The 16,628-nt window shown below is 45.7% G+C and overlaps 1 protein-coding gene across 1 annotated transcript in view; it reads left to right on the top strand.

The window, feature by feature from the left end:
- The first annotated feature begins 7,617 nt into the window (after positions 1 to 7,617).
- LOC126249489 (uncharacterized) overlaps positions 7,618 to 16,628 on the top strand; it is a 131,176-nt gene continuing 122,165 nt past the window's right edge. Inside the window, exon 1 of the mRNA XM_049951177.1 lies at positions 7,618 to 7,699. The gene's annotated coding sequence lies outside the window, so the exon portion shown is untranslated. The remainder of the gene's footprint in view (positions 7,700 to 16,628) is intronic.

Below are 16,628 nucleotides of genomic sequence, written 5' to 3'. Positions count from 1 at the left end.
AAGTCGGATGATGCTGAGGGAATTCGATTAGGAAATGAGACACTTAAAGTAGTAAGGGAGCTTTGCTATTTGGGGAGTAAAGTAACTGATGATGGTCGAAGTAGAGAGGATATAAAATGTAGATTGGCAATGGCAAGGAAAGCGTTTCTGAAGAAGAGAAATTTGTTAACATCGAGTATAGATTTAAGTGTCAGGAAGTCATTTCTGAAAGTATTTGTATGGAGTGTAGCCATGTATGGAAGTGAAACATGGACGATAAATAGTTTGGACAAGAAGAGAATAGAAGCTTTCGAAATGTGGTGCTACAGAGAATGCTGAAGATTAGATGGGTAGATCACATAACTAATGAGGAAGTATTGAATAGGATTGGGGAGAAGAGAATTTTGTGGCACAACTTGACCAGAAGAAGGGATCGGTTGGTAGGACATGTTCTGAGGCATCAAGGGATCACCAATTTAGTATTGGAGGGCAGCGTGGAGGGTAAAAATCGTAGAGGGAGACCAAGAGATGAATACACGAAGCAGATTCAGAAGGATGTAGGTTGCAGTAGGTACTGGGAGATGAAGAAGCTTGCACAGGATAGAGTAGCATGGAGAGCTGCATCAAACCAGTCTCAGGACTGAAGACCACAACAACAACAACATCCTCGGTGAAGATCGGATTTCGGAATTTAGAGAGCAGCCCTATTTGCAAATGTGTCCCACTTCAAACTTTCTATGAAATTTGTAACGCTCTCGCGATGGCTAAGTCTACCAGTCACGAAACTTGCCGCTCTTCTTTGGACCTTCTCAATCTCTTGAATCAGACCCAACTTGTAATGGTCCCATACAGACGAACAATACTACAAGACTGGACGAACTAACGTATTGTAAGCTATTTCCATTGTTGAAGGAGTGCATCGCCAATAAACCACAATCTAGAGTTCGCCTTATCCATTACTTGTGTAATCTGATCAATCCATTTGGGATCATTTCGAATATTCACACCGAGATACTTGACGGATGTTACCGCTTCCAAAGACTGGGCATTTATTTTGAACTCGTACATTAATGAGGATTTTCGCCTTGTTATACGCACTAGATTACACTTACTAATATTGAGAGATAACTGCCAGTCATTACACCACGCACTCATTTTCTGCAAATCCTCATTGATTAGTTCACAACTTTCGTGTGATACTACTTTCCTGTAGACTACAGCATCATCGGCAAACAGTCTAACGCCGTTGTCAATGCCATCAACCAGATCGTTTACGTAAATCGTAAAAAGGAGCGGTACTATTACGCTGCCCTGGGGCACACCTGAAGTTACGCTTGTTTCTGTTGAAGTCACCCCATTCAGGACGACATACTGCTCCCTGTCTGTTAGAAAACTTTCTATCCAACCGCATATGTCATCGAATAGACCGTAAGCGCGCACTTTTTGGAGCAAGCGACAGTGCGGAACTGAGTCGTACGCCTTTCGAAAGTCGAGAAATATGGCATCAACCTGGGAGCCGGTATCCAGTGCCTGTAGTACATCATGCACAAAGAGGGCCAGCTGTGACTCGCATGACAGCTGTCTCCTAAAACCGTGCTGGTTTCTGCAGATGAGCTTCTCAGCGTCTAGAAAAGTCATTATGTCTGAACACAAAATGTGTTTCATGATCCTACAACAATTCGATGTCAGTGAAATTGGCCAGTAATTATGTGCATCCGATTTTCTACCCTTTTTATAGATTACTATGACCTGGGAAATGTTCCAATCCCGTGTTGCTTATAGCGCCCCATACCAGAAGACCAGGAATGAGTCCAGTGCGCCCTGGACGAATGCACGCTACGAGACAGCGCTTACCAGGTCGATGTCGTACCACGCGAACGACTGTCACTTGCGTGCAGGCAGAATCTGCTTTCATTGCTGAAGACTATGGCGACCTATTGCATCTTTCGAGTGATCCTCTGACGCCACCAGTGGAGCCATGCACGTCGATGCTGTGGCGTGAGTGGAATAAGGGCTAGATGTGTGCGTGCCCATAGTCTGACTGATAGAAACCAGTTCGTATCAGTTCGTGTTGACATTTGTGGACTCACAAGCCCTCTATCTCTGCTGTGGTAGCTGTACGATCTGGCACTGCTGCCCTTGCAATACGACTATCCTGGAGGGCGTCTGTGCTGCGTGAACTTCCAGAACCTCACCTACCCATGTGATAGGGTGTCCATTTCATTTTCATTGAAAAAGGGGACATTTGAAATAAATTAGAGAAAAACTTGGGACAATGAAGAAAAAAAACGGGACATAAATATTGTATTGACTAAATTTAATACACATAAATGTTTACCTTTACAACGTGCACTCAGATGACCCCAAATCACTTTTTACAATTATTCTGCCACACTATCACAGTACTTTTCACTTTTATGTACTTTATCAACAAGCGCATTTTCGTCTGAAATTGTATCATAAAAGTCAGTACACGATAGCATCTTGTGCTGCCAACTGCCTATCCATTTCTGTTACTGATTTTAAGTTTCCATAGTAGTGACTCACGCATTTATTTGCTCTTTTCGTTTGATCACTGATGCGATGTTTCTTCATCTTAATGTGATTCACAATGTCAGACCTTCCACCATGACCAATAGCAAATTTTGATCTGCACAACGTACATTCTACAGTTTCTCCACTACCAGTGATAAAAGGAAACTCGCTTTTTATACTGCTGTTAAAATTACACTTTCGGTTTGGCATAATGAAACAGTGATTGCACAGTGCAAAACATTAACAGTGTGGTGACGAAAGCCAGAGAGCAAGTATCAGTGGTGTAGAGTATCTCTGGACCGAAAGGACGGATTCAGTGGGTCGATTTAGAAAAGAAGAATCTTCGTTGTTGAAACTTCCTGGCACATTAAAACTGTGTGCCGGACCGAGACTCGAACTCGGGACCTTTGCCTTTCGCGGGCAAGTGCTCTACCGACTGAGCTACCCAAGCACGACTCACGCCCCGTCCTCACAGCTTTAATTCCGCCAGTACCTCGTCTCCTACCTTCCAAACTTTTACAGAAGCTCTCCTGCGAACCTTGCAGAACTAGCACTACTGAAAGAAAGGATACTGCGGAGACATGGCTTAGCCACAGTCTGGAGGTTGTTTCTAGAATGAAATTTCCACTCTACAGCGGAGTGTGCGCTGAGATGAAACTTCCTGCCGGACCGAGACTCGAACTCGGGACCTTTGCCTTTCGCGGGCAAGTGCTCTACCGACTGAGTCTCGGTCCGGCACACAGTTTTAATCTGCCAGGAAGTTTCATATCAGCGCACACTCCGCTGTAGAGTAGAAATTTCATTCTATATCTTCGTTGTCATTCGTAACCTATAGTGCGTTTAAAATTACTTGCGATTTTTGACAGTTCGGTACATGTTTGGGGTATGCTGAAAGTCATCACAAGCTTCCTAGCGTAAACAATTGCGCAGTTAATAGCAAGTCAAACAACCAGTAACGTGAAATACTCTAGCCAAGCGGAATCATTAAAAAAAAACGGGACATTTGAACGTCCCCAAAAAAACTTTCGGGACAGCGGGACATTTTGGTAAAAACGGGACTGTCCCGGGAAAAACGGGACGAATGGACACCCTACCATGTGAGAATGTTCACGTGATCACTGATACCAGTATCGTCGCGAAACTGTCGCAGCACGCCCAACTTGTGTGACAGTTCTCCAAAAGAGCCATCCCACCACTCGGCAGGCCACAATGCGACCCCCAGCAAATTCGCTCATTTGGCTGTCGGAAGCATGAGTGTGTTTACGTACTACGGTTGCCTGCTTGCTTCACATTTCTGCATTACGATGAGCCTCAGTCTCTAAAATAGTATGACTTACAAACCACACTGAAGCTCCAAAGAAACTGGTATAGGCATGGGTATTCAAATACAGAGATATGTAAACAGGCAGAATATGGCGCACGGTCGGCAACGCACATAAGACGACAAGTGTTTGGTGCAGTTGTTAGATCGGTTACTGCTGCTACAATGCCAGGTTATCAAGATTTAAGTGAGTTTGAACGTAGTTTTACAGTCGGCGCACGAGCGATGGGACACAGCATCTCCGAGGTAGCGGTGAAGTGGGGATTTTCCCGCACAACCGTTTCACGAGTGTACTGTGAATATCAGGAATCTGGTGAAACATCAAATCTCCGACATCACTGCGGCCGGAGAAAGAGCCTGCAAGAACGGGACCAACGACGACTGAAGACAATCGTTCAACGTGACAGAAGTGCAACGCTCTCGCAAATTGCTGCAGATTTCAATGTTGGGCCATCAACAAGTGGCAACGTGCGAACCATTCAACGAAATATCATCGATATGGGCTTTGGGAGTAGAAGGCCCACTCGTGTACCCTTGATGACTGCACGACCCTAAGCTTTACGCTTCGCCTGAGCCCTTCAACAGCAACATTGGACTGTTGATGACTGGAAACATGTTGCCTGGTGGGACGAGTCTCGTTTCAAATTGTATGAGCAGATGGACATGTACAGGTTCGGAGACAACCTCATGAATCCATGGACACTGCATGTCAGCAGGGGACTGTCCAAGCTGGTGGAGGCTTTATAATGGTGTGGGGCGTCTGCAGTTGGAGTGATATGGGACCCCTGATACGTCTAGATACGACTCTGACAGGTGACACGTCAGTAAGCATCCTGTCTGATCACCTGCATCCGATCATGTCCATTGTGCATTCCGACGGACTTGGGCAATTCCAACAGGACAATGCAACACAGCACACCTCCAGAATTGCTACAGAGTGGCTCCAGGAACACTCTCCTGAATTCAAACACTTCCACTGGCCACCAGACTCCCCAGACATGAACATTATTGAGCATGTGTGGGATACCTTGCAACGTGCTGTTCATAAAAGATCTCCACTCCCGCGTACTCTTACGGATTTATGGACAGCCCTGCAGCATTCATGGCGTTAGTTCCCTCCAGCACTACTTCAGACATTAGTCGAGTCCATTCCACGTCGTCTTGCGGCACTTCTGCGTGCTCGCTGGGGCCGTACACGATATTAGTCAGGTGTACCAGTTCATTTGGCTCTTCAGTGTGTAATTTAAAGAGAAAGCGCTTTCTTAACAATATACAAATGCATCAATTATGGTGCGATTCTACTGTGACATCCTTCTGAGAGCACGGGGCTTCCTGACTGCAATGGACGGCGACAACATCTGAGGCAGCGCCTGATATGACACGGACAGAATAAATCCCACTCTACAACATATTAAAAAAATGAAAAAATAAATAAATTCATGGCCATGTGTGACGGTACTGCAGAGCCACCGACCTTCATGAATTATTAATATAAGACAATAAACCCTCCAATTAACCATCCAGTGAGAGCGAGAAAAATTTTTTTTTAATAAATCTCAACACTGGCAGCCGTTGCAGTTTATAAGGCCAACATAATTCTATCTTTAAACTGCCACACAGAAATGTGAAAATTATTGAAACCACTACTCCGCCTTTCTTACGTAACCGCAACCAAAGCAAGCAGTGCATAAGTACTTAATTGCGTAAGACAATTCACGGAAGCACTAAGTATTCAAGAAACAGACTAGCCGAAGCATCACTAATTTGCTGTATGGTGAAGCAGACGGCCTTGGAATCTCAGACCGACTGAACACTAATGCATTGGCGACCAACGTTCGACCGAATCCAGTGTCTGTCGTTCGTTGGCGTTTTTAGCCTATTATGTTCACGCCTTTTGACAACTCGGCGCCGAATGATGCAGCAGGGTGGTTGCCTCTGCGTGAAGGCCGCACTCCGTGTGGCCGGCACGATGCGGTAACAAGCGTTTCAACGATGCGGCCCGGCGGCAGCGGCTCAAGGCCGCAGAGCTTATCACCAGGCCTCGTCCTGTCTGGCCACAGCTTTGCACGTTCTTTGCCGTTGACTGTAGCTTCACAAAACTCAACCAGCTGCTCGTCCACAAACACTTTCTCGTCCCGCGTAGGACGGCCTTAAGCCTAGTTTACACGACGACATTGGGTTGCGCCACTCGTTGCGTGGAATGAGTTACAGGCAAATGGTTTCATATATGACTGTAGACTCGGCGAAACCAGTATACATCTCAGTTTCGTTGTTTTGTGGGTTCCTGAATAGTGTCTGAAATGCAAGTTTTGGCAGCCGCACGTCGCATGAGTGTTGCGTGGAATCACTGCATAAGAAAAAAATAAGAAACGTGTTTCGATTTGTGACTGGATGAAGAAAAGACGTCAGCTCGGTTGCTCAGCATCCTTGCTGAAATAATTTATAATGCAAGACCCAAGAAGTCCTTTTAATTATCTTAGAATGTCACCAGAACTGTTCACGTTTCTTCTAAATAGAGTTAATTATGCGATAAGGTTCAAATGGTTCAAATGGCTCTGAGCACTATGGGACTTAACATCTGTGGTCATCAATCCCCTAGAACTTAGAACTACTTAAACCTAACTAACCTAAGGACATCACACACATCCATGCCCGAGGCAGGATTCGAACCTGCGACCGTAGCAGTCGCGCGGTTCCGGACTGAGCGCCTAGAAACGCTAGACCACCGCGGCCGGCTGCGATAAGGAATAAAGATGCTGTAATGCATGAACCACTACCGCCAGAACTGAAATTATATATCACATTGCGTGCATTACAATCAAGAACACTCCACATGCTATAAGTTGCGGTTTCAGTTGCTGATGACGATTTTTCATTAACACCAATAATTATTAACATTAACAGTAACAGTTATTAACACTGACTGCAGTAATCATTCGAAGCAAGCCGCAATGAGAAGAGAATCGTTTGCAAACTACTCTCTTGAAGCTCGATCTGTTCAGTGGCAATATTTTAAAATCTAAACATATGTCAATTGGGAGCACTGCTGCGACGTTTTAAATTGATAAATATTGAATAAAGAATGCAGCTGCTTGATTTCTGTAGCCTTCCCTCCTGTCAACAGTATCCCTTAAAAAAAATAAAAGTCGGCCAACTCGAACGATGGGATTTTAGTCTTGTAGACGAGAGCATTTGCACATCTAGAATTACATTTGCTTGTATTTTTCTTAATTTTGCCCTGCAGCTCAGATATTGTCAAACTATCTGTGTTATGATCGCACGTGATGGTCTCAGGAGCAGCAATATGTTGCTTATTTTTGCAATCAGCATCACTGAAATCCCACAAACACCTATGGAAAGCATAGACCTCCAACATTATTCTCCGTACCCCGCTTCGTATTTCAGTTTGTTTACACCCTGCGAACACACATAACCTAAAAACTCATGCAACTAGTGTCGACCAAGTTGGAACACGCCGTAAGTGTTTAGTTTCACCGATGAGTTGTGCATGCGCAGTGGCCGGTAGCGCAGTTGCTTGCAACCCAGTGTCGTCGTGTAAACCAGGCTTTATGCTCCCTGCGCAGCTGCGGTTTCGCAAGTGTCCAACAGCAGTCGCACGCGGAGCCGCAAGCAGACGCACAGCAGATGAGACGAACCAGCGCTGCGCACGCATCCGGTGGCCGCCGCCGCCGCCTTGGCGTGACGTCACGGAGCGCCAAACGCGGCGTGTGTACGGCGACTTGCCAGATCAGTCGCAGCGGTGCGAGCTCTGGCCCAGCGTACAGCAGTCTGCCAGCGACGGGGAGCCGGCCCAGCTGCACAGGAAACGCGCCGAGTGGCGGGGCGTGGCGTCGCCTCAGTGCCGTAAGTACACCAGCTGCTCTCCTCACCACACTGTGTTCGTCCCTAGCTCACAACGGATGCTGTGCGACACTCATTACAACAGTCTTATCGTCTGAGCAGTGCTACGTTCTGCCCAGAACGTAGGAGCTGTCCTCGCACGTTACTTCAAGAGAATAGAAGAACCCCTAAAAATGATACAGGATTCTAGTGGGTGGAGCCATCTACATCTTCAACCATACTCTACAAACAACTGTGAAGTGCAATTGCCGCTGGACCGCGTATATGTTGTCACGCCGACTATTCCCCTGCGGAACGAGGCAAGAATGAGTGCGTAGGTGCCTTTGTGCATGGGGTAATCTTGAATTTAGTTCCATATAATGTGGCGAATCATCTGAATAATTTGATCGTGTTGCCATTATATTGTTTCTAATAAAAGGTCAAACCTTAAGTATTCTCAGTCCCTGCGGTAGCGAAACATAGGGGGCTATAGTATATTCCTAGATTCCTGACTCAGAACTGTCCCTTGCATGTCTGTAAGTTGGATTTCGCGGGGGCAGTTGTTGTCTATCCTCAAGCGTCAGCCACTTCTGATTTTTCAGTGTTTCAGTGGCATTCTCCCGCGGTTCAAACAAACCTGTGACAGTTTGTGCTGCCGTTCTTTGTATATGTTTTGTATCCCCTGTTAGTCCAGCTGGTATCAATTCGACACAAATGGCCAATTTTCAAGGATGGGTCCCACAAGTGCTTTGTTAGCAGACTCCTTTCTGTACTGACTGCAATTTCACACTGTTCCACCAATTAATCGAAATTTTCCACTTGCTTTACTTACGACTGAGCCTTCGTGATCATTCCATTTCATGCCCCCAGAAGGTGTTACACTCAGCTATTTACACAGGATGTTCGGTGATTCCCATTACAGACTTCTAGGACATATAGGGGAATGAGTACATAATATTTTGAATAGGAACCCATGTCCAGAAACGTATCGCTTCCGTTCTACCATGATTTCAATTCAAATGTTTAACTCGGCCACTTCTGTTTGAGGAACTGCATTAGGGCCGCGCGGTCTAGGGCGTCTTGTCAAGGTCCGCTCGGCTCCCCCCGTCAGAGGTTCGAGTTCTCCCTCGGGCATGGATGTGTGTGTCGTCCTTAGCGTAAGTTAGCTTAAGTTAGATTAAATAGTGTGTAAGCTTAGGGATCGATGACCTCAGCAGTTTGGTCCAATAAGACCTTATCACAAATTTCCAATTTGCAATTGCATTAGGCGTGACACACTATAATTATTTGGTAACAAGTCGAAAGGAAACACAACGAAACATCCATTTATCACTTAGAACATTTCTTTGTATTAACACTCAAACATTACGTGTTTACATCATTCCAAAACAAAAAAGACGCCAGCTTACTGTGCGTACTGAGCAGTACTGCTGCATTACAGCGGCGGCTCGGTGTGGCTACCACCAACGTCGTTACAGACATTGTACCTACGAAGGTTGTTCTGGTACACACACTCCTCGTACCAGCTGGTCTTCCTCTGTCACCATAGCAGTCTGGTAAATTAAACTTTGCTTACGACCCCACGAGAAGTAGTCCATAGGAGTTAAATCCGACGATCGCGGCGGGCATGCGGTTGGAGCACCTCGGCCTATTCATCCTTCATCGATTGTTGAGACGTCTGCGAGCCGCACGTGAGAAGTGAGGTGCTGCACCATCATGCTACAACCATATTTCATGACAGACATCCAGTGGCACAGCTTCCTTCCAAGAACGAGACCAATACGTTTTGTAGGAAGATCAAGAACGCAGTACCAGTTAGACTGAGTGGAAGGAAGTATGGCCCAATTACATGACCGTACGGAATACCTGCCCACACGCTGATACCAAACCGGAGCTGACATCCCTGAACATGCGTTCCACGAGAGCTTTCGTTTGTCCAGACACGACTATTCCGCGAATTCAAAACACAGTCCCGAGCGAACTTATTCATATGTGAACAGAACTTTACGTGGGAACAGCGGTGTGTCGGTGCTGCGGTGTAGAAACCACGTGCCTTAGACAACGCGTTGCGGATAATCAGCGTGACCCATAGCGTGCTGTGGCCGAGCCGTTCTAGGCGCTTCAGTCTGGAACCGCGCTGCTGCTACGGTCGCACGTTCGAATCCTGCCTCGGGTATGGATGTGTGTGATGTCCTTAGGTTAGTTAGGTTTAAGTAGCTCTAAGTCTAGGGGACTGATGACCTCAGATGATAAGTCCCATAGTGCTCAGAGCCATTTGAACCATTTTGAACCCATAGCGTGTACATTTTGTAAGTGGTACGTATGTAGTTGTTGCTCACGCAGAACGTTCCAGGCGTTACTGTGACTAACACACATTGCACGCGCAGTTGTTCGAGAACTCGTTGACGGGTTCTCTCCAACACGACGCAGTACGTCTTCTTCTAATTTGGGTGTGCGACGTCGCCGTGGAGCACCACAGTACTGGCTCCTCACGTTGAAGGTACCTGTTTCTCGAAGCTGCTACATAACTTGGCCAAAATCCTTGTGCGATGGCGTGCCACGTTGCGGAAAACGTTCGCGTTACAGCCGACTAGCAGCTCTTCCGCTACCTCGAGTTTCACCATATATAAGGAGTATGTACATTCCGAAAACGCGCACCGAACCATGTTTACCTTATTGGAGACGCACAGGCATTGAACAGGTGTCGCAGCAAGGCAGTCGTTAAGTGACATCAGGGGACCGTCATCTTGTCTACACAACTGTATGCCAGGACAAGCACCTCTAGATTTTTCTCTTTCCTTCAGCAGACGAGGACGCGTTACACATCTGAACTGCAACTGTGGTACAACGGAAACAGTAAGTTTCCGGACAAGGGTTCCTGTTCAAAATATAAAGTACTCATTCCCCTCTACAAGTCCTAGAAGTTTGTAACAGGAATTTCCGAACACCCTGTGTAAGTTGGCTGAATTCAACTGTGACTCACTGATATTGTGTTCACATGTTACTGTGTTTCTGAGGTTTTTAAAGTGAAATATTCTATACTTCTGAACGTTTAAAGTAGGTTCTCGACCTTATCACCACTCTGAAATGTTATCAAGTTCTCCCTGAATATTTGTGCAGCTTTTGTCAGCGCCATTATTGATATCAGTATCTTCTGCAAAAGTCTGAGTTTCTGTTAAAATGATCAGTGAGGTCACTGAACAACAAGGATCCTAAAACGCTTCGCTATAGCACTGCTGACATCCACTTCTATCGATGACTCTCCATCTAAGATAACATTCTCCATCCTTCCTATCGAGATATCCTCAATCTAGTCACAACTTTCGTTTCATACCGCATATGGCCATATTCTCGAGTTATGCCCATGAAAGGAACACTGTAGGGTCTCATTGGGAAACGCTTTTTGTTGTAAATAAATATCTGATTAATATTTACAAATTCCTTTAAGTTACATTTGAAAATTCCTTACTTCAGGCAACCAATAATGTAAGTAGAGAGGTAAGATTTGACACATTTGCCTGAAATGACATGGTGTTTTATTAAAACCGAAAAAAGTGCATAAAATGACAAACATGTGATATAAAACCAAGAATTAGCATAACAACTGATTTTCAGCAAAGATGATGTTCTTTATAACAAATGCTCAACACGTCGCCCTTTATTTATGAACAATACCTGTACGCGAGGGACGATGTTGTCACTAGCACTGTACAGCATATCCGTAAGTACGGTGAGAAACTCTGTTAACATCCATAATGAGGTCGAACGATCGCGGTAGGCTTACGATTACGGTAGACCTGCGACTTCAGCTAACGGCACAATCAGTAATCACAAGGACTGAGGTCTAGGGACCTGAGAGGCCAGACATGACGGAGGTAGCGGCTCAGCACGCGATCTTCACCAAACGATGTGTGCAAGAGATCTTCCACGGGTGTAGCAATGTGGGGTGGAGCGTCACCCTGCTAAAAGGTCGTACTTTCCGGCAAGCATCAGCCAGGCTGGGGATGATATGATTCTGTAACATATCGGCTTATCTCGCTTGAAAAGCAGTACTCCGCATTTCCTCAGGCATCCGATCACGATTGACGTGTAAGTGACACCACATCGTGACTTTCTCATGCAATGGGGTTTCCGCGACAGTTGTAGTATTTTCGGTAGTCCGAATTCTGAAATTCTGCATTTATGGGTGCTGACAGACTCTCGGAATCTGAAATGGGCTTCTTCGGTGCACAACACGTTAGACAACTAATCATCATCTTCCAACATCTTTCGAAGCGCCCACACCGCAGATGCTCTCCACGTCACAAAATCGGCGGCTAACGGTTCATGACGAGGTGAGATTTCGTACGGATAGCACTTGAGCGTACGCATTAGTGCTCTCCAAACAGTAGAGCGAGGAATGCCGGTGCGACGTGCGACTTCACTAGCGCTGACACCTTAATGCAAAGATGAACCCGCTGAAGTCTCCATCCCTTCCTGAAATGTTCGTGCAGCAGTAGCACTTGTGCCCGGTCACCCACTACGAAGCCGATCGTCTAAACAACCAGTGCCTTCGAACTTCGTGATCATTTTCTTGAAAAATGGTTCAAATGGCTCTGAGCACTATGGGACTCAACTGCTGTGGTTATCAGTCCCCTAGAACTTAGAACTACTTAAACCTAACTAACCTAAGGACATCACACACATCCATGCCCGAGGCAGGATTCGAACCTGCGACCGTAGCAGTCGCACGGTTCCGGACTGCGCGCCTAGAACCGCGAGACCACCGCGGCCGGCTTCATTTTCTTCATAGTGACACAGTGACACTTGTCACGGGACCCTTACCCGTTCGAATACCCTTCGATAGGATTGTAAAGCTGCAGTAGCGGATTCGCCATTCCGGTAGCAAAGTTTCACTAACAACGCGTTTTCTGGTTATGTCAACACGCAGCGATTGCTGGCGCATCTGACTCCCTCTCTCACTATACCTCATTTTATACACAATGCGGCGCTACTGACATGTTGCTGTCTAGCACCATCTGTTTGCCAGTCTTTGCACTCACTTTTGATTTCAATAAAATCCCATGTCGTTTCAGGCATGTGTGTCAATTTTTATCTCCCTACCAACATTGTTCCGTGGATTAGTGCGTTTTCAAAAGTTAACGGACTTCCCGGTCACCCTGTACTCTTTGGGAATAGTAATCCATAAACTACCTCAGTTTTTGTCTGTATTTCTAAGTCCGTGGTAAATATTCGTAGCAGTGAATCAGGAGCACAAAATTTCTGCTGAAATTGTTTGAAAAAATCTGGAGCAAGTTAGCCCTTAGGAGGAATGTATTCCGCAAAGGATTGGTTTGCACCGTGCATGTTAATCCACATTTGCAGTAATTTCAGACCCCACCTGTTGCGTTTGTACTGATCGTTTCACCCACTGGTCTACTTGACACTGTGTTACCCAGTTACTTTAGTGGTGGCTGAAATTGTAGAAATAGTAGCTACATCATCTGCATGAGAATCTCTTCCAAATTATGAATCGTCTTAGTGTTCTTCTGCAATTTCTTCCCAGCAGTTCATCACACGAATAGCCAGAACCTCATCTACCAGCAAGCTATGCCACCTCCACAGGGCTAAAAGAAGTAGTCTCTAATGTCAGTATGGTCCCTCTAACTATAAAAGCAACCAAAAATGAGTAGCTAGCACGCCTATTACAGTCAAGTGCACGCATAAACTGTTCTCGTCATGTTACATATTTTTGCTAACCATCCTATATGTACACTGGCTTTGCAAACGTCATGGGATAGTGAGGCACAGAGGGAGCAGGCGTGTTGTATGCGCACTACAAGCCCCCTGTGTAAGCTGCAGTTGCATAGGAGACTTCTGAGAAGTGGCTGTGCAAGTGATCTGTGCAGCATGCAACGTCGTCAGCCGGCCGCGGTGGCCGAGCTGTTCTAGGCGCTTCAGTTCGGAACCGCGTTGCTGCTACGGTCGCAGGTTCGAATCCTGCCTCGGGCATGGGAGTGTGTGATGTCCTTAGGTTAGTTAGGTTTAACTAGTTCTAATTGCTAGGGGACTGATGACCTCAGATGTTAAGTCCCATAGTGCTCAGAGCCATTTCAACCATTTGCAGCGTCGTCGTGAGTTGACGCCGTTCGAATGGGGTATGGTCATCGGTGCTCGATGGATGGGAATTTCGATTTCGGCAGTGGTGCAGGAATTCGGATTCACACGTTCAGCCATGCTCAAGGTGTATCGTGAATGGCTGAATGAGGATGTCACAGTCCACAACAGACGAACTACCAACCTTCCAGCCACCTTTGATGGCCGAGACAGGCGACATCTGCGACGGATCGTCAATAGTGACAGAAGGGCGGCAGTGCAGCAAATCACGGCTCAATTCAACACCGGACGAGCTGGACACCTCTCCCAGCGGACACTCCGTAGGGTGCCACTGTTAACCCAACGTCATCGGGCACATCGCTTGCATGTGTCGCCACTCATCAGGGTGGACACTGGAACTAAGGTGTAACGTGATATGGTCGGACGAATCACGATTTCAACTAAACGATGCCGATCGGAGGCACCGTGTGTGGCGCAGACCACATAAATCGATGGACTCCCCCCTGCCAAGAAGGTGTTGTCCAAGACGGTGGTGTCTCTGTTATGGTCTGGGGTGCATCTTCTTGGTTTGAAATCAGATCCCTAGTTGTTCTGAAAGGGACTTTGAACGGTCCGCGGTATGCTGAGCTAGTCGGGTACCATCTCCAACCATTTTTGGCCTTCCAACACCCTAACGGTTCTGCGGTGTTTGAAGACAACGCGCCGCCACATCGCTCCCATGTCGCCCGGGAAAGGTTCCAGGGGGAGTCGAAAGACTGAGATGGCCACCCCGAGGCCAGATTTGAAGCCCATCGAGCACATCGGCGATGTCATGGAACGCGGGTTCCGTGCCATGGAATCTGCACCCACGAACAGACCAGAATTGGCTGCTGCTCTGCAAACCATTTGGTATCACCTACTTCCAGAGTATTAACAGGGACTTGTCACGGACTTTTAGACTCGCTTCCATGGCATCTCAGTGCAGTCTGCACAATATTAAGTGCCCTACCCCATGACATTTGCGAAATCAATGTACACTGTCAACGGAAATACCCATGACATTTGTCAAGTGAGCGTAAACTGTCAACGGAAATAATTTATGTCATCACACCGGATAATATTTTCGTGATAATCTGTGCAACAATATTATCCGAAATGTTCATTCTTCATTATAACAAGCATTTCACAGCATATAATCAGTAACACTTTACAAAGTAGGAAATGTTACTGTGAATTGAACTTCCTGTCGTTTATATCAGAAGAGTAGTTCCACAAGTGACAAAAGCTAACTGAACAAAAAACAAGCTCTGAAGACGACTGCCTCAAAGGCCATAGATAAATATTCATACCATCACTCACTAGTTCGCAGATACCTCAAATCTAGCGACTTGGAAACAAAACAGAAGTATTCATATTTACCAGAGTAATTAATGTCAATATATGAATACCAAACAACCGATTATTCTTGAATAAATAGCCTTGATTGCGAAAATATTGTTTCAATTAAGTGCTTCGCCTTTGTAGGGCATCACCAGATTATCTACAAAGAATAAATGAAAAACAACCAATAAGTTTGGGTCCTAGCATGCACGGCTGTAAAAAATATCTGACAAATTTTTTTCGAACCATAGATTGAGGAACATTCGTAGAGATATTATGCTGTGGAACAAGCATACGTCCAGTTCGAGCCAAGCGACGTATGTGCCTAGACAGTGAACACGAAATGATAAGCAACTCTTAGAAACAAATAATCCATGACATAGAGGTAAGCAAATAAAGTGGTAAAACGTGACACAATACCTCCGATGCAGTCATGACGGCAGCTGCAGTGGTGCAGCGATAGGAGCTCACTTACAGAATTGCACACATCTTTTTTCGGTAAACACAGTGCAATGAAAACCAGCTGTCACAATAGAAGACATCGAGCATGTATAGAGCGGAGCTTTAGACTGTTCGCCGCGTATAGTTAAGTAGCGGGAATACAAGCAGATGCCGCTTATAAACAGTTTTCTCGTCGTAATTAAGATTTATAATAAAATTGCAAAATTAAGATCTTGAAGCACCGCGGATAAAGAACAATAACGAAATAATGAGTGCGACAGGATAAACATTAACAATAGCCCGCTTCCATAGCAGCACGCAATAGCTTGCGATGCGGGCCACAAAAAGAAGAAAGTGGAGAAAATATGCGAGTATCACCGCATAAACATTAATTACAACCATAGAACAATGTTTAGAAATTAAAATGTTTCAATTAAAAACGTAAAAAACTAGAAAATTAAAAATGACATAATTACTTCTACAGGATAAAGTAGAGTTTTTTTCTATTTAACGCCCCGTCGACAACGAGACGGGACACAAGCTCGGACTAGGGAAGGATGCAGTAGGAAAGCGACCGTGCCCTTTAGAAGTAATCGTCCCGGCATTCGGCGTAAGCGATTTAGAGAAATCATTGGAAACCTAAATCAGGATGGCCGAACGCGCATTTGAACCGTCGTCCTCCCGAATGGGAGTCCAGTGTGCTAACCTGTTGTTGTTGTGATCTTCAGTCCAGAGACTGGTCTGATGCAGCTCTCCATGCTACTCTATCCTGTTCAAGCTTCTTCATCTCCCAGTATCTACTGCAACCTACATCCTTCTGAATCTGCTTAGTGTATTCATCTCTTAGTCTCCCTTTACTATTTGTACCCTTCATGCTGCCCTCCAATAATAAATTGGTGCTCCCTTGATGCCTCAGAACATGTTCTACCGACCGATCCCTTCTTCTTGTCAAGTTGTGCCACAAATTTCTCTTCTCCCCAATTCTATTCAGTATCTCCTTATTAGTTACGTGATCTACCCATCTAATCTTCAGCATTCTTCTGTAGCACCACATTTC

This window comes from Schistocerca nitens, chromosome 1, assembly GCF_023898315.1.
Source record: "Schistocerca nitens isolate TAMUIC-IGC-003100 chromosome 1, iqSchNite1.1, whole genome shotgun sequence".
Lineage (NCBI taxonomy): Eukaryota > Metazoa > Arthropoda > Insecta > Orthoptera > Acrididae > Schistocerca > Schistocerca nitens.
This window is presented reverse-complemented; position numbering and strand designations above follow the sequence as displayed.